General features: G+C 65.0%; 1 long non-coding RNA gene across 1 annotated transcript; it reads left to right on the top strand.

Annotated features, from left to right (window-relative positions):
* Positions 1 to 20,078: 20,078 nt before the first annotated feature.
* LOC139037430 (uncharacterized) lies at positions 20,079 to 23,063 on the top strand. Its single transcript, XR_011490225.1, has 2 exons — positions 20,079 to 20,158; positions 22,893 to 23,063. It is a non-coding gene; the product is annotated as an uncharacterized lncRNA (long non-coding RNA).
* Positions 23,064 to 25,855: the final 2,792 nt, after the last annotated feature.

The raw sequence follows: 25,855 nt of genomic DNA, 5'->3' as shown, positions 1-25,855 counted from the left end.
GAGCGAGAACTAAAGGCCCTTGAGTATGCCTAATGACTACATTACTTATTATTTCGTCTCTTTGACTCTTTTCCTTTGTTTTAGCATTTCTCACTTATCTGATTAAACTTATTCTTGGACTAAAGTTTTCCACAGGCAAAAGGCAGGCAGGGGACATGCTAGGGGGCGGGGGGCAAGGACCACACGGCCCTGCTCCATTTCGATACGCATCACTTGTCTCTTCCTTTCCTTCCCTTTTGTTTTTGTTTTGCTTGCCCCACGAGGCATGCAGGATCTTAGTTCCCCGTGCTCCCCATAGTGGAAGCATGGAGGCTTAATCCCTGGGCCACCAGGGAAGTCCCCCTTTTATTTTTCTTGATCGGATCAACTGGAAGTGTATCCATTTTATTGATCTTTTCAAATAACCAGTTTCGGGTTTCACCGATTTTCTCCCTTGTTTGTATGTTTTCTATTTCATCCACATCTGCTCTTATCTTTATTATTTCTCCCATTTCTTTGGTTAGTTTCCTCTTCCACAGTCCTTGGCAGGGCCTGGCAACTCTGCCCAGATGCCAGGAAGGGCAGGTCTGTGCTGGGACACGTGTCCTGACTTTGCACCTGGCTTTCTTGGGAGAAGAAGGACTCCCCTGGTGGCTCAGCTGGTGAAGAATCCGCCCGCAATGGGGAGGCCTGGGTTTGATCCCTGGGTCGGGAAGATCCCCTAGAGAAGGGAAAGGCTACCCACTCCAGTATTCTGGCCTGGAGAATCCCATGGACTGTGTAGTCCATGGGGTCGCAAAGAGTCAGACAGGACTGAGCGACTTTCGCTTCACTCACTTCTCAGGAGAGGGCTCTTGCAGGCCCTTTCTGCTGCACTTGGGAGGGGTTGGGGGACCGTCAGGTCTGCAAGCCCAGGGCTCCAAGTACCAGACCCAGACCATCCCTGGGGATCTGGGGGACAGAGCAAGGGTTCCGTGGGTCACCAGGTCCTGCCCTCACCCAGGCCGCACGGTCCCCGTCCCCTTCAGCGGCCGAGCGTCCTGCCGGACTCAGAGTCGGCGGATGAACGGGCTTCACGCGGTGCCTCCCGCTGCCACAGGAGGGCAGTGTGCCCTCAGGAACGGCCAGTGTGCGTGCGCGAGCGTGTGTGAGCGTGCGTGAGTGTGCGTGAGTGTGCGTGCGTGTGCGTGCGTGTGTGTGTGCTGGGAGGGGCGGCGTGCCGGCACGAACCCGAGGTCTCACGGGATTTCCCGAGCCCCCGCATCTAAGCCCGCTCCCCTCCCGAGTCCCCTCCGGCGGTGGCCGAGCACAGAGAGCCCCGCCAGCGTCCGCGAGGGCCGGCAGGTGGCGCCAGGACCTTGAGGACCAGCCGCGGGGCAGGAGTGCGGTGGGAGGGGGCTGGAGGAGGCGCCTCTGCTGGGGGAGGCCTGAGACTGGCCGGCAGGGCTGGAGAGACTGCCTGAGCGAGCCCCGGGCGATCGCCCGCAATGCAGGGGGGGCCCCCAAGCCTCACTGCGGTGGGGGTCCTAGGGGAGGTCGGGGTGGGGGCAGGGCCTGGAGCAGGGGGTGACGGGGTGAGCTCATAAGCTGTGGTGGTTCTGCAGGTTTAGGCAGAGGACCTGGCCTTCCCTGGGGTCCCGGTGGGCAGACGGCAGTGGTGGGAATCCCTGCCCAGCAGGGGGCAGTGGGGGAGGGCAGCTGGGAGGGGTCTGGGGGCTCCCCCATCAGCCGGCCAGCCCCTTTGGGCCTCAGGATGGGCTGGAGCTTTGGCCCTGCAGGAGGGCCTGGGGCGGGGCCTGCGCCTGAGGCAGCTGACCCTTCTCCTCTGCTGGGCTGGACCCTCGGGGTGGAATGCCCTCAGGCCTCTGGTCTGCCTCAGCAACGCACACCCCCGCCCGTCCTCTCCCCAGCGGTGGCCTTTCTGCAGTGCCAAGGTGGGCGGGGTGGGGTGTGCCAGGGTTAGACTGGCCCCCCCGCCCGCACAAATCAGAGCAGCGGCATACGGTCAGCAGGGCCTCTGTTTGCCGAGAGGGCTGGGAGGCTGTGGAGGCCCCATCCCAGGGCCTGTCCTGGCCCAGCCCAGTCTCCAGGGCCCCTCCCGCGGGACAAGGGCAACCCCCAAACAGACGGCCTTGAGCCAGGCACAGCGCCCACGCCTCCCAGGTCTCTAGAGCACATCCGGGTGGGCACGGAGCCGGCCCCCACCCGTCCGTCTCTACCCGCAGTGTGGGCCACAGCGGAGGGCCGCAGACATGCGCCCGCTGAGAGACGGGGCGGTGGGTCCCCGGTCCCCTCCCCGCCTCTGCCCCTCTCCCCTCTCAGGTGCCAGGCTAGGGGGAGGCTGCCCTGGTTTCTCGCCTGCAGATGGTGAGAGGGCGGCGCAGGGCCTCGTTCCCCTGGCAGCCATGCTGGTCAGGGGCTCTCCTGGGGCTCACAGGTCAGGGGGCTGCAGCCTCTAGGCCCAGGCTGTCCTGTCTCAGGATCCTTGAGGGGCCGCTGGGTGCTGGGCCCCCCGAGCCCCCAGGAGGGTGACAGGCACTGTCCAGGCCAGCGAAGGGAGGAGGGAAGAGAGAGCAGTAGGTCTCGTGGCCCGACTGACCACGAGGGGTGGGGAGAGGGCGGGGAGGTGCTGGCGGGCAGGCGGGGGCCCCGGGCAGGTGGTCCCAGGCCGGAAGCAGGGCAGAGAGTGGGCAGAGCCCTGGAGCTGGGAGGCCGCAGTGGAGAGGGGCAGAGGGAGACCCCACCCCATTCCACCCCACCCCACCCCACTCTATTCCCTCCTGGAGGGCAAAGCCCCTCCATCAGGATGACACCCCTTCCCTACAGGTCCTTCACATGGCCTTCAGGAACCTCCCTGGAGACCATCTGATCTGGGTGGAAGCCTCCAGGTCTCTCCCTCACCAGCAGCCAGCCAGCCCTTTACCAGCAGGGACCCCTGCCTCACCCCCACACGGGCAGCAGCATCTCCCCCCTTTCGAGACTGCAACTTCAGCCCCCCCATGCCCCACCCTCACCCCAGCCCACCAGTCCAGCAGCCCCCCACCCCCACCCTCACCCCCACCCTCACCCCAGCCCACCAGTCCAGCAGCCCCCCACCCCCACCCTCACCCCCACCCTCACCCCAGCCCACCAGTCCAGCAGCCCCCCACCCCCACCCTCACCCCCACCCTCACCCCAGCCCACCAGTCCAGCAGCCTCTGAAATAGACTGAATCTTGCCCACACCTGCTTAAACCTCCTGGAGTCCCTCCTGGCGCCCTGAACCAGCCCCAGCCCCACTGAGATGGGGGCCTCCCTGGCCTCCGGCTTGGAGGCTGCTGGACGCCTTGCTGGCTCCATCCACCTCCAGGAGCCTGGGCTCTTCCCGCCTCTTCCCCCAGCCCCTCCTCTCCAGGCTGGTACCGCCTGTGCCCAGTTCTGGGCTCTGGTGTCATATCTGAGCCACGTGCCTGACCCCCCCAGCCCAAGTCAGGTCCCTCCTCTGGGCTCCTGAATTCAGAGGCAGACTCCCCCTTCAGGCCCAGACACCAGGACCCAGGACACCTTCGGGGGCTCAGGGAAGTATTTTAATGTCTTTTAAAATCAGGAGAAAAACACTGAATTTTTAAGAAAATGCTTTCATGTATCAGTATATCTGTCTCTGCGTGCATGCGTGCTAAGTTGCTCAGTCGTGTCTGACTTTGTGACCCCATGGACTGGAGCCAGCCAGGTTCCTCGGTCCATGGGATTCTCCAGGCAAGGGTACTGGAGTGGGTTGCCATGCCCCCCTCCAGGGCTTGGGAGCCACCGGAGGCCCTGTAAACTCGGTGATGAGGATGACTAAACCCCAATAAACCAGAAAGGAAAAGGGCCCTCCCTAGAAGCAGCCAGGGAGGGAAGGGGTGCCAGCCTGCTGAGCCCGCCAGCCAGCCAGCAGCCCCTTAGGCCTGGGTGGGGGGGTGTGCTAGCCTTTGGGTGAGGTGGGGTGATGGCCCAACGGGACCCAGTCTGGAGACTGGGTGTGGGACCCACGAGCACCGCGTTTAGTAGCTGGAAACTGGGGCCCCCAGGTCGCACACTGCCCAGGCGCATGGAACTTTCGCGTTTCTTCACCACCAGGCTGCACTGCCTGCTTCAGGCAGAGCCTGGGCACCCAGGGGGGCCCTGACTTGAGGCTGTGCTGCTCCCAGTCCCTCTCCAAGAGGACTTTCCCACATCCCAGGTGTGGGCTGGGGTGGCGTGGGGGGCGGCCGCGTCCCTCGGTGCGGGGAGGTGGGGGTTGGGGGTTGCCCAGCTGTCTCTCGGGCTTTCCTATGAGAAAAGTCCCCTCCGGCCACATCCGCGTGTGTCGCTATCGTAAGCCAAACTCAGAGCCGGGGAATGTCAACAGCGCAGGCACAGCACCTGGCTTGTGGTGCCCGCGGGAGACCCCTCTGCACTGGGAAGCTCTGTGCTATTTATAACCCCCGGGAGAAGCAGGGCAAATACTGCAGTCCCTGCCCACGGCCCTGAGACCTCCAGTCCATGTTTGAACTCTCGATGGGCAAACAGGTGGCGATAAGGCGCTGAGATTAGAGCTCGGAATACACGCAGCTTCCTTCCCTCCAAGCTCAGAGTCCCAGCGTCGGACCCTGGGAGGCTCAGGGAGCCCGAGTCGGTGGCCGCAGGGGTCCGAGAGGCCCGGACCTCCTCCCCTGCCCCCGGGGGCCCAGATCGGGCTCTGACTCCCCAGCTCTGAGGCCCCAGTCTCTCCTCCCACACCACCTCCCTCCCCAAAGCTCCCCCACCCCCTCGAAGGCACCCCCAGCCCACAGGAGGGAGTTGTTGTCGGAGTCAGGCTGAGGTCAGGCTCCAGCAAATGGCCGGACTGAGCTTTGGGTCAGACTGACTCGGATCCCGTGTTTGGGAATCGCTGACCCTGTGTTGCCGGGTTCCCCGTCCACAAAGCGGGGTGGGCGTGTTCCTCCTTCCAGGTGGTGGAGGTGACCTTCTGGTAAACACGCTGGAGGTGACGTGGTCCCACCAGGCTGACCAGGCCTCCCACCTCCACACCAGCCCGCCTTTGCCCCCCAGGTGCCCCCAGGCCAGCAGCTCTCCCTCCTGCCTCCGCTCTCACTGCTGTGCATCCCTTTGGAGGCAGGGCAGGAAGGGACACGATATTCAGCAGAATGGACAGTCCCCTTCCTCACCCTGGTGGTTGGCCTCTGCTAATGCAACCAGGGAGGTCCCGGTGTGAAGCTGAGGATGCAAAGGGGTGGGCAGAGCTGGGATTTGAGATCAGCAGACATGACACTGGTCTGTCTGGAGCAGATCAGTCCGCGCCTGCATCAGAAGCCTGTATGCCTGGGATCAGGGGTCAGTCTGCGCCTGGGTCAGGGCTCCAGTCTATACCCGGCAGTAGAGATCAGTCTATGACCTGGGTCAGGACTGAGTTTGGTTTGGGGTCAGGGCAAGGTCCGAGGGATGAGACCTGTTACTGGGATCAGAAGCTGGTCAGTGGCCCCCGTCAGGGGCGTCGGTGGCTGGGTTCGGGGCTCGGGGTGTGACTGCACCCGAGGCTCAGCCGGCTGGGGCCACAGCTCCATCTCCACGGCTGCGTCTGCCCCCAGGGGCTCGTCTGCTCCCCAGCAGCTGAACTCTGCTTCCTCTTTGGATCAGGCCGGCCTTGGCCGGCACCCAGCCGCTGATTCCCGGGGGAAGAAGCCCTGTTCCCGCCAGTCACATTCCCACGCCTGCCTGGGGGGTTGCCAGAGAGCGGCCGGGTGTCGAGGGGCTGCCTCCCGGGGGACCGGCCTATCACCCTCCCCAGCCTCCGACAGCAGCCCATGATCACAGGAGGAGCTCGTCCACTGGGGGCCCCTTCCTGAGAGCCAGGTGCCCCATGTCCTCCTTCCTGCCCAGCCAGAGGCCTGCAGGCTAAGGCCAGGCAGGCCCAGTGCCTCCCAGGGCCCAGCGTGGCTCGTGAACCAAGGGCCTGCACCCGCCCTGGCTTCCGGTTCCCTGTGTGACAACAGAACAGAGGAGGGGTCTGTCCAGGTCGCCCCCTCCAGCCTGTCCTGTGTCCCACTCTGCTCCCCACCCCCATCCTGCTGCGGAGGATCTGAAAGGCCAGGGACGCGTGCAGTCCTGGGCGCCACCCTCCTTGGGGCCGCCGCTAGCCTGCACAGCAGGTGCCCAGAGAAGCCTGTTGTCTTTTAAGCCACAGGCCCGTTCTAGGACCTCGTGGGTTGAGGAGACCCGGGGGCCAGCCCGAGCTCAAGTGAGATGGATTTGCTCGGGGGTCAGGGCCTGGCACCTGAGGATTAGCTCCTGAAGGGATTGGAGGGAAACCCTCCTCCCCGCTCTCAGCCAGAGAGTGAGCCCCTCCACTTCTGGCCGGAGAAACCCGAGATCTTGTCCTGGGGTTGAGGAGGTCTGGGAATCGGGGCCACTGGACTCTGTCCCGCAGCCCACTGGCCTCAGGGGCCCTTAGGAACTTCTGACCTGATGCCTTGAAGGCACAGCCTTGGCGCTGTACGGCCCGAAATCCCACAGTGTGGACTTCCTATTGGAGCCTCCCTGGGGCCCTGGGGTAGCTGTGCCGTCACCCCCTGCAGAGGGGAAAAGTGAGGTCACACGCTGACCTCACCCCGGGCTCCGACATCGTGCTGAGCGCCGTGCGTGCACACAGGTGTCCCAGCTCAGTTTTTTGGATGAGCTGGATACCCCACCTCAAAGCGGGGGAAACGGGACAAGAGAGGGGCGGGGCCTTGGCCCCCAGCCCTGGTTCCCACTCAAAGAAAGGTGGGAACCTGCCTCCCCCTACCCACCCATGCTCTCCGCCCTCCCCGGCGGGGGGTGGGTGCCAAGGTGGGCAGACGGGCTGGGACACGTGCCAGGCGTGGGCTGGGCCTCCTGCAGCTGCTCAGCCAGTGTTGTAACCCGGCGTCCCTCCGCTCCAGGCCGTGTCTTGACTTGCAGCGGCCCCTGCCTCCAGGCCCCGAGGAAGGCCTCGCCCACCTTCCTGGGATCGGGGTGACAAGTCCCAGCACGGCAGGGTCTGCTGTGCCAGCTCCGAGCGTGAGAAAACGCTGAGCCGAGGAGGAAGGTGTGGCAGGTGGGGGTGTGAGTGTCAGCTGGTGTCCACCCTGCTGGCGCCCGAGAGGAGGCCAGGCCAGGCCAGCCGGGGCTGCTTCCCTGGCCCTTCCTGGACTGGCCTGGAGGCCACCCCCTGCCACAGCTCCCTCCACCCCATCGACTCCGCGCCCCCCCCCCCCCCCCCCCCCCCCCCCCCCCCCCCGCCAGCAGTGCGCAGCTGCACGCAGCTGGAGGCCACGGTTGTCTCCTGCAGGAGGTTCAGGGGGCAGTCGGGCCATGTGGCCTGCGGGGGTCTGCAGAGGCGGGCTGTCAGAGCACATCCCTCCCAGCGGGGTTGCTGAAACCCGAGCTGCGCTGGCCCTCGGGGACGGCTGTGGAGGCCTGAGAAGCTGCTGCTCCCCAGCGTGGGGGAAGACAGGAGAGCCCCCAACCCCAGAGGGCCCTTGAGCCCTCTGGCTCATGGAAGTCTGGTTTCTGGGTCCCTGCTTCACTGGAAAGAAGCAGGGAGGAAGACAGTTGGGGCCCAGAGCCAGGAGGGTGTGGGCGGGCGCCTCCCTGAACCCTGACTCCCAAGGGGGAGTGAGCCAGCCGGGGGGCAGCGCTGCTGTCCTTGGAGCCGCCAGCTGCAGTGGGCCTTGCCCGGGCATGTGCCACCCTCGACTCCCGGAGCTGCCTTGGTGGGAATGGGTTGGGGGAGAATGGACCGCCCAGCGCCGTCAGTGGGCCTGGAAACCCCAGTGAGCCTCCAGAGTCTCCTGGGTTTCAGATGTCCCGAGGGCCCAGCCAGGCCCCACAAAGGGCCATCACGACCCCCTCAAGGCTGGGGGAGATACAGGCTCTTCTCAGGAGCCCTGGGGGTGGCCCTTGAATGCCAGTGCTACTTGGAGTGGGCAGTGGGTGGTGGGCAGTGGGCAGCCACAGGAGCAGAGATGCAGGAGGGAGGGACACTGAGCTCGCTGGCCCTGACCCTGGACTGTGCCCCTGACCAGAGGCTCCCCGGGCCCTCTGCTCCCTACATCCCAGCTCCCCTCTCAGCCCCAGGCCTCGGTCCCCTCCCCAGCAGAACCTGGCGCCCAGGCCCTCCTGTTCTGCTGCCTCCTCCAAACATCTGTGAGATGCACAGTGACAGAGCCCGCAGACCAAGAGGCCAGGACACGGGGAGGGAAAGATATCTCAGGGACCAGGAGGTGGCGGCACGGGGTGACTGAGGTGCCGACAGGGACAGCAGCGGCAGCAGGAGCACGGAGCTCAGGGCGGAGCTGAGACTCAGGCTGAGAGCCACGGGGGGCGGGGTGGGGGCAGAGAAGTCCAGCTTCATCCCTTGGGGTGGGGAGTGGGGGGCGCATTGCTCCAGGTTTAAGCCAGCTCTTGAGAAGGGGTTCTGATTCGAGGTTTAGAAAGATGCCTGGTGTAGGCAGGGCCACTCCCCTGATGGCTTCCGGTCTCTTGCACAGTGCCCAACCTGCACACTCATGCAGGGCGACCCTGCCAGCTTCCGTGTGGAGAGCAGCTGGAGGGGCCTGGGCCTCATGCAGAGAGGGGATTGCCTGCCTCCAGGAGGCTTCTGGCTGCCAGGCCAACCCCCCTCCTCCACTGAACCCACTGTGAGAACCCCGCTCCAGCAGCACCACCATGGAGAGGAGGCCCACGGCTTGTTTATCCCTTGTCACCGCGGCGCCTTCGCCATCTGCTGCGGAGGAAGGAAGGCCCCTGTCACCAGCCCCACCTGTGGGGGCCACTGCTGGGAGCAGGAAGCCAGGGTACCAGGTCACCTGCCCACCTACCCACCTGCGCTGGCCTGCCCCACCCCCACCACCCAAGAGGAGCAGGGGGGTGGGGGGATGGAGGCTGGGCTTGAGGTTGGAGGGTCCTGGGGTGTCCGGTGCCCCCTCACCAGTCAGACCTGCTGCTTCTCTGCAGCTCTGATTGCTCAGGTCCTAGAGAAGCTTCCCAAGACGGGACGTGCCTGCCCAGCACCCAGCACCTCCCCAAGGCGTTCACTGTCCCTCTCCCACAGGCTGCACGGAACCCCTTCTCCCAGGAGACAGGGGGGCTTCCTGGGGCAGCCCCTGGCCTAGGGGAGGGGCTCCCCGCCCCTCTCGCAGGGGAGCAGCAAGCATGTCCCAGCCCCAGGATCTGACGAGGGTCCCGGGCAGAGGCCCATGCCCACGTGGGCATGCTGAGGGGCTGGCTCTGGGTGGACTCGCCCCAGGCTGCCAGAGGATCAGGGGCTGGCTTCGTCCACCATCCTGGCCAGCTGACGGGATGGAGGCCTTTGTGGAGGTCCCGTCTCAGAGCCCCTTTGGCTGGGAGGCAGTGCCCATCCTGCCCCGTGGAGAACCTGCGGGCAGGACCACAGCTTCTCCATGGGGCCTCAGACTGGCTGCCCGCCACGAAGAGGAGCCGAACGACACAGGCAGCGGGGGCACGTCAGGGCCTGAGCCTGGGATAGGGTTTCTGTGCAGCCCTCACCGCGTGTCGCAAGAGTGGGCAGGAAGACAGGCCCCGGGCGCCGGGTGGGTCTGGGCTGGGGGCCCTGGAAGGACCTTCGCGTGGGAAGAGGGGCTTTGTGTATCCCGTTCTTCCAGGCGCTGTCCGCTCTCACGAGCCCCTGGCGCCCCGGGAGGGTGGGGCAGGTGTCTCCTTCCCCTGCCTGGGTCAGGAGTCATGCGCTGGGCCTGGCACTGGGGAGGCCCTGCCTGGGGTGCTGGGCTCCGGCCAACAGGTCCCTGGCAGAGCTGGGCTGCCCTGGGAGCCCCGGGTTGGGGCAGGCACACCCCTTCCATCCTGAAGCCCCCTCCCCAGGGGAGAGCACCCAGCCAGGCCCGCAGACGGTGTGGCCTGTCCCAGGAAGAGGGTCCTTGGGGCAGGAAGCTGGGAACATGAGCCACAGTCTGGGTTCTTGCTCAACATACCTGGGCCCCGGGCAGCCCAGTCCTGGGCCTTCTCTGTAGTGGGACACTCAACTCATCCCCCTGCAGTGAGCGCTGGGCTGAGCTACTCCACTGAGGCCAGACCGCCTTCCCAAGGGCCCACCTCCCTTGGCTGGGGCCTGGCCTGGCCTGGCGGATCTTCCCTCCCCAGCTGGGAGCTGGCCCCCTGGCCTTATTCCCAGTGTCTATCTCTGCTCTGGGCAATTATCTTGGGCTGGGCGAGGCTGCCCCAGATAGCGGGTACCGGGCGGGCTGGAAACGCTTCAGGCACCCCGCCCCCTTGCCTAGCCTGGGTCTGGTGAGGTCAGGCTCTCCGTGGCCCCTGATAACCTGCCTGGCCGGGGGCTCTGGGCTCTGTATCTAGCGTCCTGTCGGGGGAGCCGAGATAACCAGGGTCCAGCCGGCCCCTCCCAAGCCCAGATCTGACCTGCCCTGGGTCTAGGAGTCCCGGGGGAGGGCCCGCAGGCCCCGTCTTACACTCTAGGGCTGTCCTCTGGGGGCTGTCGCTGCTAGGCGGCGCCAGCGACATCGTAACCCCCGCCTCCTCCTCCCAGCCCCGTGCTGGGCAAAGCTGGGGGAAGTCCCGCCAGCCAGGAGCTGTGGGAGGAGCCGGCGCGAGGTCACCACATTGTCGCTCCTGTGCCCTGCTGGGCCAGCTTCCTGGCACACGCTGGGCTGGGCCAGGCCTGGGCCCGCCTCCTGCTGCCCTGGCCTGGGCCCCCGTGGCTTGCAGGGACCTCTCTCGGCTGCTCCCCTGCACGGTTCCCCCAGAGCCTCCCAGCCCACCTCGGGCTCTCCTCTCAGCAAGGAGCCCCGAGGGCCCTCCCAGACTGAAGCCTCGGGCCTCCTCTCGGGGGGCTCCCAGCCAGCGAGTAGACCCCAGCATGACCCCCGAGAGGACCCCTCATGACCCCCGTCATCAACCCTGAGTGATGACCTCTTAACCACCTCTTCATAACCCCCGAGTGGACCCCTTCATGGGCCCATCATGACCCCCGAGTGGACCCCTTCCTGGCCCCATCATGACCCCCGAGTGGACCCCACCATGACCCCCGAGTGGACCCCTTCATGGGCCCTGTCATGACCCTTGAGTGGACCCCACCATGACCCCCGAGTGGACCCCTTCATGGCGCTGTCATGACCCCTTCATGGCCCCACCATGACCCCCGAGTGGACCCCACCATGACCCCCGAGTGGACTCCACCATGACCTCCGAGTGGACCCCTTCATGGCCCTGTCATGACCCTTGAGTGGACCCCATCATGACCCCCGAGTGGACCCCTTCCTGGCCCCATCATGACCCCTTCCTGGCCCCATCATGACCCCCGAGTGGACCCCTTCCTGGCCCCGTCATGACCCCTTCCTGGCCCCATCATGACCCCCGAGTGGACCCCACCATGACCCCCGAGTGGACCCCTTCATGGCCCCGTCGTGACCCCTGTGCACAGAAAGTGTTTTGCCGCAGGGTGTGCTCGGAGGAGGGTCTGTCAGGATTCGAACCCAGGTCTGTTTTTAAAAGCAGAGCCCGGCTCTGACCGAGGGCCAGGCCTCCTGCTCTGTCCCGGGGGATCAAGGGCCGGAAGGGCGCCATGACAGGGACGAGGATGGGACAGGTCTCCTGGGATGGAGGACAGTCGCCACTTAAGCGTGGGGGGAGGACGGCCTGTACCCTGGGAGCCCCCAGGGAGGAGGCCCTGGAGCTGGGGGGTGGCAAGTGTGGGCCTCCGAGGCCGGGACGGGGGCTGGGGTCCCGCTGGCCGGCTCAGGTGGGGGTGAGCTGTCGTCGTGGCTCGTCCGGGGCCGCCAGGACCAGCGGGCTGCCTCCTGCGTGACCCTTGGCCTGCCCATTGCGTGCGACCACAGGCGGCCGGCTTTCCGGACCCCAGCTTCATTGCACAAGCTCCTGAGGTCGTCGGCACCAAGGACCCGGTTGCACCACTGAGTTCCCAGCCCAGCTTCCTCTTTGCTCTGTTGACGCCTCATGAGTGGCTCTCTGGGCTGGGAGGGTGTGGACCTCTGAGCCCTTGGCAAGTCCCAGAAGCTGCCTCCTGGGCTCCTGAAATGGGTGGGGAGTGTGCTGAGCCGGGACCGGCCTTGGTTCGCCCAGGGCTCAGCCTGTAGGTCTCCGGGGCTCGCCGGTGAATCCTGGGACGTGAAACTTCTTGGACCCACTGTGCAAATGGGAAACAGACCCACATGGAGGGAGCAGAAGCCCTAGAAACTTCTTGTCCATGAGCTCATCTGCCCTTTTCTAAAAATCGAAGCAAAATGAACCCGATCATCCAGTAGGACAAGCATCTTCTCCCCTCCTCATAGGGGGAAAACTGGGGTCAAGAGACGTGTCTAGCCTCCAGGCACCCCTGAAATTCCTCTTCCTCTTCCAAAAAGTCCTCCCAGGCTACACCGCCTCGACGTGCCCTCAGCCCCCTTAGGCGACGGGGCGTCCTGCCTACCTGCTGCTACGCCCCCACACTCACAGCTGCCCCACGCCCTCCCCGTCCAGCGGGGGCCCTTTCTGGGCTGCTCAGGGACACTGCGTCCTCTCTCTGATGCAGTGTCTTTGAATGTTCGCTGGTCGCCTCCTTTTCTTCACCTGCAGGAAGGGTGATGGCTTCCCTCGAGGGGTGAGGATGGGGAGACGGCTCATTTGTGAGCCGTGAGCGCCCCTGGCCTGGGGGGGCCCAGGCACTGTGGTCCCCAAACCCTGGGCCCAGAGCCCTCGGGGTGGGCGGGCTGGCCTGCGGCTGAGGCAGGGCAGGTATCACGTGTGGGGCTGGGCCTGACCTCAGCCAAAGGGCTCTCGTTGACAAAACAGGCTGTGCGGCTCGACGCAGACAAACCAGCATATGCAGGGGAGGGAAGAAAGGAAAAACGCTGGCGGGCGGGCGGCCTGGAGCCCTGTGCTGGCGGCTGCCCGGCCCCCCAGCTCTGCTTCCAGTGTGGGTCTCACAGAGGCAGAGCCGCCCTGGCTGGACGCCTCACAGCCTGTGGCCTCTCCCCGTCTTACGGCGGGTCCTACACATTCTGTGTCTTCATTGTGTCAGTCACTCAGTCGTGTCCGACTCTGCGACCCCATGGACATTAGCCCACCAGGCTCCTCTGTCCATGGGGTTCTCTAGGCAAGAATACTGGAGTGGGTAGCCATTCCCTTCTCCAGGGGATCTTCCCAGCCCAGGGATCGAACCCGGTTCTCCTGCATTGCAGGCAGATTCTCAACTGCCTGAGCCACCAGGGAAACCCCTCTATACACACTGTTGTTCAGTCACTGAGTTACATGTCCGATTCTTTGCAACCCCAGGGACTGCAGCTTGCCAGGTTTCCCTGTCCATCACCATCTCCCAGAGTTTGCTCAGAATTATGTCCGTTGAGTTGGCCTACGTGTAGTGCCGGACAGTAAAGCTGAGTTCACATTGCCTTGTCCTTTAAAAGGCTGAAGCCTCGTTCAGGCCAGGCCCTGCTCCGGGCTTCTGCAGAGTAATTAGCCAGGCGGCCGCCAGGGGCCCCAGCAGACCCCCGCCCCGCCCCCAGCTTCTCCCCAGCTGCCCCTGGGCTCCAGAGACAGGTGGGGCTGCCCCACAAGAGCCTCCCTTTGGGCCCGAGAAGGCTCGGGCCTTGTATCTCCTTTCTCTCATCCCTTTCTCTTGGTTTCGGCTAGTGGGGAGTTTATTGCCCTGAAATACAGGTTCCAGCCCAGGCCTGCCCCTCCCTGCACCTGTCCAGGAGGCCTCCTGCTCACCCTCCCCACCCAGGGTACCCCCGGAGCGGCTGGCTGCCGGCGCCCAGGCTCCGGATCACCCTAAATCCAGCAGCTCCCTCGCAGCTGCTCCAAAACATGCCTCTTCTCATCCACGGTCTCCTTCACCCTGCAGCAGCTCCATGCTCTGTTCCCAGCCCATGGGCAAGACTCTCAGAGCCAGAGACTCAGAGATTCACCTGAGGTCCCTTCACTGGGTGGGGCTGCCTCCTCTCGGGGCCCTTCCCCATTCCCTGCCTCCACAATGAGGCTCCCAGCAAAGCCTGACATTCTGTCCCGGCCTCCCCAAAAATCACCTTGACCACTGGCCAGGATCATGACCATGGGCTTGCCCCTGCAGCTGGGTTGTCGGGTAAGGGGCCGTCACGCAGCAGACCTGCAGCAGGGCCTGATCCTGTGGGCTGGGAGCCCAGCGGGCCCGGCTGCCTCTCCTAGCCATCCCACCCTGGAACACCCCGTCCCCTCCCTGGGCTCTGGCTTGGCGACCCCCCATCCTGGCACCTTGGGCTCACCACTCCTTGCCCCAAACCTGCCCCTCCCAGCCCAGACAAGCCCTCTGGCCCCAGCATCTGTTGAGGGTCCTTCTGTACCAACTGCCTGTGAGGAGGACTCCATCCCGAAGACCCCTCACCAGTTCCAACCCACAGCCATGGACCGACGTGTCCACTCTCCACCTCAGGGACCATCCTTAGCTCAGAGCCATACCTGCACCATTTCTGGCCTGCCCAATCGGGCCTTCATATCTCCTGACCTGTCTGGGCCCCCCCACCCTCCAGGCCCATTGGACACTAAGGCCGAGATGCACCCCAAGCCCCCACACCCTCCCCCTGCACCCCTGATGTCTCTCAGCACGCTCACCCCCACAGCCCCGAGGGTCTCCCCAGACCACACTCTATGGCTGCCTCTTAAAGGGCAACGATGGTGACGAATCCCTGACGCCACAGGGCTGGTGGAGGGGGTTGGCAAGCAGGATGGAGTCGAAGCTACTGCAGCAGGGAGGGGTCCCGGAGCCCCCTGGCCTGCGAGCTGGGCCAGGCAGGCCCCACCCCCGCCCAGGTCACCCCACAGGCATAGTGTGTTTTGACAGCTGGGAGGGCCTGGGCCGGCCCCTGACCTGGCCCCGGTTCATTTTTAATTAGTCTTTCTGGAGGCGAACATGGGGAGGAGGCCGAGCAGAGGAAATCACCTCCATCGGGGAGGATAACTCAGCTGGAGGTGGGGGAGCCACCCCACCCCCGGGGGGCCATGACCGGGCGGAGGGGGTGGGAGCGGGGAGGAGGGGCTCCGGAGAAGGCTCTGGAATCTGCTGTCCAGCCGGCTGGGATCCAGAACTCCCTCCTCCAAGCTTCCCGAAGATGGGGGGAGGTGGAGCTTCTGTGACCCAAGAAAGAACATGTCACCACCCCCCCACATCCTCCCCACCACCATCCCTGCTGGCGGGAGAGTGGGGCAGACACATGTGAACAGCTGTGACCCAGCATTTCCTGCTCCTGGCCTGAGGGGCTGGGGAGATAGGGGGCTCTTGGGCTGCACCCCTCCAGCCTCGCTCCCCGGGGCTGGGGCTCTGGAAAGCGGAGCGGGTGGAGCGCTCAGGGGCAGACGCACACAGCCCTCCCCTGACCCCCCACCATCGGCCAGGATGCAGGACACATCAGTGCCTGGGCTGGTGAGGTGGGCGGGATCGGTCTAGAGTCTAGAAGGTGGGTACGCTGTGACAAGTGCTTGGACCTGCTGTGCCTCGGTCTCCATGGGGCACACAGGGCTCCCTGCGGGCTGGAGGCCTCTGTGGGGCGTCGGGGGCTCCCCGTGCCGTGCACGTGTACCCTCCCCGGGGAGGGGAGACGTGAGCGCTGTGACCTCTGGCTCCCCGATCTGGGGACGAGGCCGCCAGGCCCTCACTCGCGTATGACACGGAGCCACGCGTGGACCTCTGCCTCCTGCCCTGACTGTGGGGGCCGGACCTGAAGCCGGGTACACATCACCCGCTCCGGACGGAGCCGGCCGGCCCTGCCGTGTCCCCAGGGCCCGAGCCCCAGGCCTCTATCCTTTTCAGGCACCGGCAGGGTGGGTGCAGAGCCCGGGCCCTGCTCACAACCTGGAGCCAGCCCCCAGAAGGCGAGGAGGCTCATTTTTCGAGGACCCAGAAAGGACCTGTCCTGAAAAGACCCCTCAATTGCCACCTTCTGCTCCCTGCAGATTCCAGCACCCTGGCAGGAGAGGGGTCTGGAAGCGAGTGGAATGGGGTTTAGGTTCACAGGGCCTGGTCCTAGGTTGCTATGTGACCTCGAGTCACCTGTTCCTCCTCTCTGGTTCTTTCTGCACTTGGGTCCAAGGCTGTAGTCTGGGGCCAGGCGGGTCGGTCAGGGGATTTAGGCTGCCTCCTCTTGGTCTCCGGGGATACACCCTTGGCAGCAGGGACCCCCTGCTCTCCACCTCTGAGGCCCTGGCCCATCCCCTCCCGATAGATCCCCCCGCCGCCCCCCGCTTTGTCCTCTTGGACTTCCGCGCCCCCCACGAGCCACTCCCTCTGGGAAGGCCCTTCCTCCCACACATGTTCCAGGCCCACTGACCCCGTCCTCCCCAGAGTGCCTGGCATCCCTCCAGTTCAGTGGGGGTGCTGGCTGCCAACAGGGATCCTGCCCCCTCGAGCCTGGAGCCCCTCAGGTCAGGATGCAGAAGGCACTCGGTCGACACTGAGGCCGTGAGGGAATGGCTTGCTCTGTGGTCCAAACCGAGGCTCAGTGGTCAGCTGGAGGGCTGGACAGGAGGCAGCCACTTCCTGGGCTGGCTGGTGACTCACGGTCCCGTTTCTGGAAAGACTCCCACCCCCTTCCACCCTGACCAGATCCCAGGGCATGGCCTGGCCACATGGGGGCCAGCTGTGGGGAATGTGGCTGTGATCAGGGGCCGGGGTCTGGGGGGAGGGAAGTGGGAGCCCCCGAGATGCCTGCTGAGACGCCTCCCCTTCCTCGGCCACTGGGCTGGGCTCCCCGGGCTGCCAGGCTGAGACCGAGCTGCCTGGGCCTCCCCAGCTGTTCTTATCCTGAGGATCAAAAAACCCATTCACACTGGGGGTTGGGGGACCGCAGGCCCTGCCCTCAGCCTCTCTAATGCCCAGGACCGCCCGTGGGGCCAGGCCTTCCGGGGCCTGGTCTCAGAGGGGCTGCAACACAGCTGGGCAGGCGCTGGGCAGGCCCGGACCCTCCGGAGGAGACCGGCGGCTGCTGGACCGGGCGGGGCGAGGGGCTGGCTCCCACCAGGCTCCCAGGCCACGCTCTAAATGCCATCTGCTCAGCAGGCCCCTGGAAAACATCCTTCTGGGAGGGCTCGAGAGGGGCCGGCAGAGGCGAGGTGTGGGGGGCAGGCGAGGAGGGCTCTGGGCAGGCCGGGAGCAGGGCCCAGACCTCCTGAACAAACAGCTCTCTTGACCCACGGCAACTGGAGCGGGGCCTGGGCCCCCCTCCCAAGCCCATTTGGCTCCAGCGGCCACCCACCCTTGTCCGTGGCAGGGGACGCAGCCCTGCGCCTTTGTGTGGAGCCGGGCGCCTTGCCTGGCTGGGGACCCTGCGCATGTCTGTGTCTCAGCAGCGTGATTGGTGTGGAATTCATGTGGCGTCCCGTCTGCGCGTTTCAAGTGCACCATTCAGGGTCTTCAGCGTATTCACAAACACGGGCGGCCGTCACCCCGGTCAAGTTTAGGACTTCTTCATCTCCTCCAGGAGAAACCCCTCATCAGGTCGGGGTCCCCCAACCACCACGTGGCCCCCCACCTCAGCCTCTTTCTGCCCTCCTTGGACTCCTCCGTTCTGGACGTTGCCCGTAAGGGGAAATCATAAGCGATGTGGTCTCTGGGGCTGGCCTCTCGCTGGGCGTGACCTCCCAGGTTGAGCTGCATCTGTCCTCAGTTCTCTTCACGGCTAAGAGACAGTCCACGGACCGGACGTTCCACGTGTAGCTTATCCTTCACCTGTTGACGGACACTCGGCTCTTGGCTGCCATGAGCCTGTGTGTCCAGGCATCGTGTGGCCATGCAGTCCTTGCGCCTGGGTACATGTCCCCCCAGCAGTGGCTCGGCTAGGCCATCTGGCAACTCTGCGTTTAATCCCTCGAGGAGCTGCCGCCTGATTTCCCAGCAGCTGCCCCATTTCACGTTCCCAGCGTCTAAGGTTCTGATTTCTCCGCCCGCTCGCCAGCCTTCCCCGGATCATCTGGGCTCCTCTCCGGATGTGGACAGCTGAGCTGGCGGCAGGTGTGAGCGTGAGGAGGGCCCGAGACGCAGGCGCACCGGTGTTCACTCGGCGGCCGGGGGCTGGTCCGAGGGGCCTCAGCCCTGGAGGCAGGAGGGCTGAGTCCCCGTTGTTTTCAAGAGTGTGGCTGGGAGAGGCAGCCCGCCTCAAGTAGGGGCGCTCCTGTGGGGGCACAGGCCGCCTGGGCCACCCCCTCCCTGGGCGGTGTCCTCCAGGCTTCTGGCCGAGGCAGGAATGCAGGGAGCACAGGTCTGCTCTCTGTCCCCCAGCCCCACGCTTCTGCCCAGGACCTGGAGTTGGCCGATGGGCCTGCAGCCAGAGAGCCTGGAACAAAGAACATCCAGGCGTGAGATCCTGGAGGCCCCTGCTGGCCCCCAGAGCTCCCTGGGCACCGTGGCCAGAACATGAGCAGTGCCCAGCCTGGCCCGCCACCCCCAGCTTGCCTCTTCCCGCCCAGGCACCTGTGGACACACACGGGCTGCGGGCCCCGCTCCCCTGCCATCTTCCCCCGCCCTGTGGGAGCCCCCTCCCTGCCCCAGTCCCTGGTGGTCCATGTCTTGCCCACTTGCTGCTCCTGGGTGATGCCGGCGGGTGCCGGGAGCACTGGGATGATGGTGCCCAGGCCCCACGTGGGGTTCACAGGGAGCGGCCCTGCCTGGCTTGACTCAGCTGCGGCCCCGCCCCCGTAGGAAATGCCTGTGACCATTTGGGCAGCGCTGTCTGCCCACTTGCTTCCTAGAAACCACTGTCCCTTCCCCGGGGATCCCCAGAGAGGTGGCAAACAGCCAGACGGACACGCCAGGCACCCTGACCTACTGGGTCCCCAGAAGGCGCCTGAGGTTGTGTGGAGTCACCCAAGCACCAGCTGAGCCTTCTGGCAGGCTCGGGGTGGAACGTCACCCTGCCCCTCAGCTGCCCCTCAGGTTAGGTTTCAACAGCTCCTCGGGCAAGGCTTCGGGAGGAGGCATCTGGCGCGGGGGTACACCTCGGGGCGGGTAGCGCGGGGGAGTTCCAAACCCCAAATGCCATCAGTTCCTCCCAAGGCGAGACTAGAGCCCCCCGGCTCCTGAGTGTGGAGACAGCAGACTCCTGGGGGTGCAGACCCCTGTGCTTCCAGGCTTGTCGGCCTGGCCAAAATCACCCCAGCTCGGAGCTCTGTGGGGACAGGATGCCCGGGCCACTCGGCTCCCCTGTACCTCATGCGATGCCCGACAGAGCGGACACTCAGAAGAGCGTTGCCGCGTGAAGGGCCGAGACGTCCAGTGTCCAGGGCTAGGCCCCCACCCCACGGTGTCCCCAAGGTGGCTTCCCTGCAGCGGAGCTGGGTGGTCCCTGCGCCCTCACCTCCAAGCCCCAGGGCCAGCATGTGGTTCAGGGGCCCCTGGGTGTTTGCTGGCAGGAGTCCCTGCAGAGAAAGACCCATAGAGGGGAGAAGGGCCTTGGAAGGGGTGGGCGCGGGTGTTTGGGGCCACTGCCTGCAGAGGGAGAACTGGGGGGTGGGGGGCTGGGACCAGGACAGCCTGCAGGGGGAGAGGGTGGCCCTGCCCCCAGAGGCCTTGGGGCTCCCACAGTGGTGCCAGGGTTGGGAATCCGTGCAGGCAAGGAGACCCTGCCCCTCCTCAGGACCCCTCTTCAGAGTGTGGGCACCGTCAGGCCTGCCCAGCACCAGACCTGACTCCGTCTCTGTGCCCGCTGCCCACGGCTGCCCAAGGGGAAGTCGGTCAACAAATCTTTATGGCCCCCCCAGGAGGAGTCTGTGGGGGGCTGGGAGCCCCAGGGGGGTGGGCGGAGAGGCCTGACCACACACACCATTTGCTGAGGCTGCTGCCCAGCTGCGAGGCCTCACCCCCCTGCCCACCCTCTGGGAACCGCCTCGGCCCATTTGGCATTTGTCCCCCTGACCAAGGAGACCGGCGGCTTGTTTTCCCAGGGAGCGGGGACAGAGAACGAGAGAGGGGCTGGGGAGAGACTGGGGCGGGCCAGGAGGGGGCCATCGGGCTGCACCCCCAGCCCCCAGGAGGCTGGCCAGCCGCGGGGAGGGGCAGGGCCAGGCCACACCTGCTCCCTGGCTCAGCTGCCCGGCCTGGGGGAGGGAGGGACAGGTGAGTCAGGAGCGGCCAGGCCCACATGCCAGCAGGCACGGCACAAAGACCCCTTTGAAATCGAGATCAAATGGTCTGGGAAGAGGCAGTGAGTTTCGGGGCCTCTCATGGTATAATGTGGGGGGGGCAGGTGAGGCGGGAGGCGCGCTTCAGAGGCCTGAGGGGTCCTGGGATCTTCCTCCCTCCCCCTTTCTTCCTTCCCCATTTCCTCCCTCCCTCCTCCCTCCCCCCTCCCTCCTCCCCCCTCCCTCCTCCCCCGCTCCCTCCTCCCTCCTCCCTCCCTCCCCTCCTCCCTCCTCCCTCCCTCCCCCCCTTCCCCCCTCCCTCCCCCCCCCTCCTCCCTCCCTCCCCCCTCCCCTCCCCCTCCCTCCCCCCTCCCTCCCTCCTCCCTCCTCCCCCCTCCCTCCCTCCCCCCTCCTTCCTCCTCCCTCCTCCCTCCCCCCTCCCTCCTCCCTCCTCCCCCCTCCCTCCCTCCTCCCTCCCCTCCTCCCCCCCTCCCCCCCTCCCCTCCCTCCTCCCTCCCTCCCTCCCTCCTCCCTTCCTTCCTCTTCCTCACTGCCCGCCCCCCACCCCCACTGCTTCCCTCCTTCCTGCAGTGGAGTTCTCAAGGGAAGAGTATTTCGTCTTAACTGAGCCACCGCTGACTGACCACCTCACGGGCATCCTCAACCACCTCCGTGGGCACCCCGATCCTGGCCCTGGGGGCCACTAGGCTGGAGGCAGCTGGCACCTCCACACACAGGGCCAGGCCAGCAGGCAGCTCTAGGATGGGCAATGTTGGGAGCAACGGGACTTGGAAAGTGCAGGTGGGGTGATGGCTCAGGGCTTGGGGAGGGCTCCTGGGACAGAGCCTGGGAGTTCGGCCTGGGAGACCTGATCAGTGCTGAGCAGAGAGGAAATCACCTCCCTCATTCTGAACACTCAGCCTCTATTAGTACCACCGAGTGGGCCTTCACCCCCTGGTACTCCCCCCACACAGCCAGCTCTGCTTGGCGTCCCCACCCCGGCGTGCCACCCCAGGCCCAGCACTGACATCTACTCCATTGCAGCCCTGTGGGAACCATCCAGCTGCATGGCTGGTGGGGGCCTGGCCCGCATCCCATCCCCGGGGTAGGGTCTTTAACGTCTCGGCCTCGCCCACAGGGCCTCCCCAGGTACACACGGCCTCCCTGTCTCATCAGCCGCCCGTTCCAGCTGCTTTGATCCCCAGCCTGGGAACCCGGGCTCTGCCTCCCCCACACTCCAGGCATCTCTGGGCACCGTGCCCTGAGCCTGGGCCAGGCCCGCCCCTGCCCCTTGACCCCTGCCTCCCTCTCTGGTGTGGCTCTGGCCTGGGGCAGCACTCCCCAGCGCCACCAGCTCAAGGTGGCCACGTGGTCTTAGAGGTGCCATCCTGTGTGTCTCTAGCAAGAGGGTCTGGAGGCAGAGCCTGGGGAAGGGGCAGCCCAGGGCAGAGAACTTGGGATGAGCCAGGGCTCAGAAGAGCCCCAGCGGTGGGGGGCCTGCTGCCTGGGGCTGGGGCCAGACTCCAGAGAGCAGAGCTTCTAGAGGGTGTGTAGCGGGTGCGGCGCTTGCAGGTGGGCACGGAGGGCCAGAGAGGGGCTGGAGCTGGAGAAGCGCTGGGCGTGGGTGTGGGGAACAGGCCAGGCTCCCACCCCCACCTCTCTGGGCCGCAGCGTCCCACCCAGCTAGGGCCAGAGGAGCTGGGGATGCGGCTGGGCTGGGGTCCTGGGCTGAGTGCCTACCCATTTGCACGGGCTGGCAGTCTGGTGAGCTAGGTTACGGCCCGGAGCCCCTAGGGCTCACGGAAGGATGAGGTGCCCTGGGCTGCACCCCCTCCCCCAGCCGGGACGGATGCTCCCAAGGGACCCCACCCCCAGGAGGAGGGAAGACCTGAGGACACCCAGAAACTTTCCCTCCCTGCCCAGAGGCCAACGGCCTTTGAAGTGGGAAGGTTTGGCAGCAGGAGGAGAAGGGCCAGGGTATAATTAGAGACGGAGGTTTCACTCTCTCACACTCGCGGGAAAAGCAGCCTCTGATTCCCAGGACGGAGCCTTGCTCCTCAGACAGGACCCTGGGCAGGGTCTCCCGGCTCCACGGCCGCCCTGGCTTCCATCGTGGAGAGGGCAGGTGGTGGGACCTGCTCCCCGAGGACCACCTACCTGTCTCATGATGGAGAAGGGGACCGGGTAGAGGGGGGAGGGGCTCCTGGCAGAGCTCCCCTCCCTGCTGCTGGGGTCTGCTGAGGGGATGCTGCCTCCATCTCTCAGCGTCTTACCACCTGGGGCCCAGATCCTGTTTCTAGAACAAACTGGGGGGAACCCCTGGGACTTCAGGCAGGAATCATGGTCAAACCCTGCTGAGTGTCATCCCCAGAGAGCAGGACACTTAGAGGAGACCAGGGCACCGGGGGTGTGCCAGCCACCTCACCCTGGCCAGGGCACAGCTGCCACTGCCCCGCCCTGGGCTACACCTGGAGGGGTGAGGGCCTGGCCCCCAGCCTCCCATCCAAACCCTGGTGTGGGGCCAGGGCCGTCTCATGGCGCCCAAGCCCCACCGTGCCGTACGCTGTCCATAGTCTCTCTGCCGGTACTCCCTCTGTACTCTCCCCATGCTCTCTGCTGCTGTGGCTGGGCCTGTGCCAGGAGGAGGACCCAGACCCTGCCCTCAGGCGTCCTGGGTTGACAAGGAGAATGGGGCGAAAGGTTGGACTGTTGGCCCATGGGTCTGGCCACTCCTGCCTCACCTTCTCCACCTAAACTCTCCTTTGGCCACGCTGTGCCCTGCCTGGAACATGACTTTGCCTCTTATCTGTCTTTCAGGTCTCAACCCGGATCTCCACTCAGGCCTCTGTGAATCCCCCTGAACCGAAGGTCCCTCACCTGTATTCTTGCATGCTCCATGCATCCTTATCTTAGTGCTGACTACACCGAGCATAAATCCTAATGTCTAACTCCCTCTTCTACCGGTGTATGTAATCAGAGGACACAACAGAGCCTGGTGTGAATTTATTTGTCCTCCCATTCTTCCTTCCTTCCATCTATCCATCCAGTCAGCCACCTACCCACCCACCCACCTATCCATCCACCCACCCACCATTCATCTATCCACTTATGCATCTACCCATCCACTTATCCATCCATCCATCCACTTATCCATCCATCCATCCATTTATCCACCCACCCATTTATCCATCCACCCACCCATTTATCCATCCACCCATCCACTTATCCATCCACCCATCCACTTATCCATCCACCCATCCACTTATCCATCCACCCATCCACTTATCCATCCACCCATCCACTTATCCATCCATCCATTTATCCATTCGTCTATCCACTTATCCATCCACCCATCCATCCACTTATCCATCCATCCATCCACCCATCCGTCCATCCACCCTCCCGTCCATGCGTCATCTATCCACTCCTCCCCTCTTCCACTCACTCAGCGCAGGTTCACAGGGTATCTACTCTATGCCGGGCTGGGCTCTGGGGAGAGGATACAGAGGAGAGAACAGAGACAGCACTGTGGGTGGAACTTTCTCAGGGGCCATGTGGCAGCTGTTCCCAAAAAGGCCATCCCAAAAAGGCCATCTGAGCCGGGTCTCTGCTGGGGCTGGAGAAAGGGCAGGGGAGAAGTTCCCGCCTGTCCCTGCAGCCGCGCTCTGGAATGCTGGTCCCGGGCCATTGTTCCAGGGACCCCAGTGCCTGCCAGCAGGGTGTGAGGTCACCTGCAGTACATCATTTCAGGGAATGACCCAACTATGGGCGTGGGAGGGGAAGCATGCCTACACACCCACATGCACACGCATGCACGCACACACACCCCTAATTTCTTGTTACTCCTCCTTCCCAGACTCAAGAACTGAGTCTCCAGAGCTTCGTGGAGGAGTCCAACCATGCAGCTGGTGACAGTGGCCTTTGGGTCAGGGTGGGGGCAGGGTGAGGGCCAGGGTCGGGAGTCCCGTGCCCTTGAGGCCCCCACGGCTGTGGGTCCCCTTCCTCTGACAGCACCCTCCTTCCTGGCCCTTCAGGCCTGCCCCAGAAGTACTGCCAGGAAGAGCAGGCACTACCCCCCAGAGCACGGCACGTCGGGCATCCAGAAACACGTGGCCCGCAGTCCATCCAGCCTCAGGCCCCCGGGGGCAGGTGGGGGGCAAGGGGCCCAGCCAGCACGGGTACAGCTCCTGCAGCCCCGCACTAGGGAATCGCCCTGGGGGCAGGCTGCTTCCACCGCTCCTCACTTCCTCGGCCGCCCTGGAATCAGACTGCTGCTTCTCACAGGACGGGGCGGGGGCCTCGCGGGACGGCAGTGATGACCTCCAGGCTCAGGGTCCAGCCTGGACCAGGAGAGCATGGACAGAGAAGGGCCCGACAGAGGGGTGCACAGCACGGGGCACGGCCTCCCTGGGAAGAGAGTGGAGAACGTGTCTGGAAGGCCTTGGTGGGGCCTGTCCTGGCTAAGGTCTAATGAGGGACAGAAATTTGTCAGGGGAGCCAGGTGGGGTGGAGGGAGGAGGCGGACATCGGGAAGACCCGATGCTCAGCTCAGCTCAGTGGGAAGACCCACCCCGGGCAGGGGGGACGGAGGTCCCGTATGGGCAGCTGGGAGAGCCGTGTCCCTGGAGGTCGGAGCAGCACACGGACCCCACGCTGACCCCAGAAGCACCTGCGTCAGCCACCCATGCAGCTGCCCACCAAGGCCCCTCTGTGCCTCTGGATAGCCGTCAGCAGCCAGTTGTCCTGCCAGGGGTCTGGCCCTGAGTTCCAAGAACAGATGTGCAGGTGAGGGGTGTGGAACATGACCCCCCTCTCTGACCTCAGCTCCCCCACTGGCCCGATCCCACGACTGCAGCCACACTGTCTCTGGGCAGACACTCCCACCCCCCGGCTCCAATCCCCGAGATCCCTCCTGCCTGGGGCACCCCAAGGAGGGGCCGACGCTGGCAGGGGCCAGCACCTGGAAACAGTGGAGCTTAATAAATACTCATTAAATGAATGAATGCAGCCAAATGAACTCAAAGCCAGGCCCACAGTCTCCGTTAACTGAGATGGGTCCTGGGGGTCTCAGCGCAGCCTGGAGGCAGGGCTTCCTGAGAGCACTTCACCCTGGGGGCCCAGCACCTTGCCTGTGGGTGCTCCAGCCAGCCCTCCACCCCGTGCATCGGGTCAGCAGGAGCAGCAAAGCGTCGTGTGTCCCTGGGACTCATGGGCCCTGCCCAGACCTCCAGCCTGAGGCATGTAATCCATGCGGGGAGCTGTGCCTGAAGGGACAGATCCCTGGAACTGAGAGCCCCCAGCAGGCAGCAGGCAGGGGAAGGAGCTGGTAAGTGTGGCCCGGGGTCAGGGCAGCCAGAACCCAGAGATGGAGCTTGGGGGGGCCCCAGGAAGGGCAGGGCAGGCCAGGCTTCCCAACAGTGCTGGACCCCCTGTTCCTTCCAGCTCCGGGGGCCTCTCGCAGCCTGTCTGGGGCAGCAGAGCAGCCCAGGCTCAGTCCAGGGGCTCAGCCTGGGGTCTGACTTGCTGGGAAACCCTCAGAACCCTACCCTGGGAAGAAGGGCCTGGCCATGCCCACTGGTGCAAGGTCTTTCCCCGCCGCCTTCTTGCAGGAGGAGATGTTTCCCTGGCCCTTTAGGAAGCTAGAGGACATGGTCCTAGGTGTGGAGCTGGGGGAGATGCTGACTTTGGGACAAGGGTGCCTGAATCTCATGAGCCAAGGGCAGCCCTGGGGGCTCCTGAGCTGGGGAGGGCCTGGGGCATGAGGCTGGTCGGGTCCTGTG

Source organism: Odocoileus virginianus, chromosome 2 (genome assembly GCF_023699985.2).
Source record: "Odocoileus virginianus isolate 20LAN1187 ecotype Illinois chromosome 2, Ovbor_1.2, whole genome shotgun sequence".
NCBI classification, from domain to species: domain Eukaryota; kingdom Metazoa; phylum Chordata; class Mammalia; order Artiodactyla; family Cervidae; genus Odocoileus; species Odocoileus virginianus.
Note: the sequence above shows the minus strand (reverse complement) of the source record. Positions and strands in the feature narration are given on the sequence as shown.